Consider the following 1,982-nt stretch of genomic DNA (forward strand, 5'->3'; position numbering starts at 1 on the left):
AGCTAGGATTCTTGTATACATCCCAACAAGACTCGCCGATCGGAGCGCTTGATCACCGACAATCACTACAACACCAGCCTTGGACGAGGCCACGATCGTCAATCAGGAAGAAGAGGGAGACATTCTCGAGCTCAGGTAGAGGAAAAGAAGAGAAGTCGCGAATGCTTGGGAAGAAAATAGTGATCGCGATTAAGGTTTTCTTTTCGAGTTCTCGTTAACGGGTCGATTGGGTTTAAAATCCAATAACCCAAAACCCTATATCAATAACCTCATCCCATAAGCTATTAATCCAATACACTTTAACCCTAATATATGAATTAGGATTTAATTAAACCACTTTAACTTTTAAGGTTAATTTAATTACCCTCTTAAATGACTTCCCTAATCCTCCATTAAATTCCAATAATTAGGGTAAATTTATTTGCAAATTACCCCTTAATTTTTAGTATTTTACAGGTGGTGGTGGCGATCGGCGTGGATAGGGAAAGATCCGGCCTGAAGGATCGATCGGTAAGTGGTGTTCCTGAAATTCTTGTTTGCGTATGGGTTCCCCTTAGGTTTTGAGTAAGATTCCTTGATTGGGTTGGGCTCACAGCTCGGTTTGGAATTCGATCGGTGGGATTTCTTGGATTCAGCCATGAGAGAGAAATTAGACCTTGATCGTAGCTGGGTTTCAACTGAAAGGAATCGAAGCTTATTTCTTAGGGCTTCAGATCTGAGGAGAGGGCTCTTATCTTAAACTTGGTTCTGATCTATTTTGACTCGTCCTGGTTCAATTGTGTTTGATCGATTGATTGGGTGTAATGGATCTGTTCTGTGGGTTTCGATTTGGATGATTTAGATTTTGAATCTTGGAGTGTTCTGTTCTGTTCATGATGTTGGGTGTTGGATCTTGTTCTATATCACTTTGATTTGTCCAGATGATTGAGATTGGGTGCGGTGAGGTTCTGTTCATGAGGATTGAGGAGGATTTGTTGGTTGTTGTTGGGAGTTCAATTCTATTGGGAATTGATTGTAGCTAGGGTGTGGATCTATTGTATACTAATTGATCCTTAGCTTGAGTTTAAATTAATACAAGTAATAAGTTGACTTGATCGGTTGGTTTAGATCTAGTTGAAAATAGTAATCTGTTTTAGGATTTATTTCTTGTTGGGCCTCTATTGGAAACCAATAAGAGAATGGATTTAGTTGAGTTGTGTAAATTATGATTGGGTTAGACTAACCTTAGAATTGGCTAGGGTTTTCTTCGATGAAAAATTTAATATATCGTTGTATTTAGGAATGTTGTTTATTCTATTTGTAGGACCTTGATTGATTATGGATTCTTTTGTATATACGGAGGTTTATATTTGTAGGGGTTCTTTTATTCGATGTGCATTACATCAGGTGGGTAATCCCTATATTTGGTCAATACAGATTAAATTTTTTTCCTAGTGCATGATATCCTTCTGTTGTTGTTGATTAGATACCTTAATCGTACTCCTATTTGTTGTTGATTAGATACGTTAGTTATACTCTAGTTTTTTCCATGTTTGTCCTTAATTAAGTTGATCTTATGAATATCTATGCTGTTGTTTGTATGAACCTTTGGTTATCTATGTTATTATTGTTTATTATTCTTGGATATGATACCTATGATCAATTGAGATCTTACTATCTATGCATGTTGGATTAGCAAAGTAGATGTTGGGTATTGTGCTTAATCATCACATCATGATGCACATGACGATTACAATTCCCAATGTTGTGGGTCAATCATCATTGATAGATGGCCTGTTGTGGCAAGTTATAGAATAGGTGGTTAGGGATTCCCTATTTCCATCACGGGATTGTGCCTATACAGCCTATACGCAGCCGAGTCAATGTCTTGTGTCCTCGTCACCGTAGAGGAGTGGTACTTAGAGAGTATGGGAGTGATCCAGGGACGAGTATGGGGGAATAGGCATTGACCATAGGAGAGAGAGATGTAGCTATATATGGCT

Source organism: Curcuma longa, chromosome 1 (assembly GCF_044706935.1).
Source record: "Curcuma longa cultivar G26 ecotype Majalengka, Jawa Barat chromosome 1, ITB_CL_G26_1.1, whole genome shotgun sequence".
Taxonomy (NCBI): Eukaryota; Viridiplantae; Streptophyta; class Magnoliopsida; order Zingiberales; family Zingiberaceae; genus Curcuma; species Curcuma longa.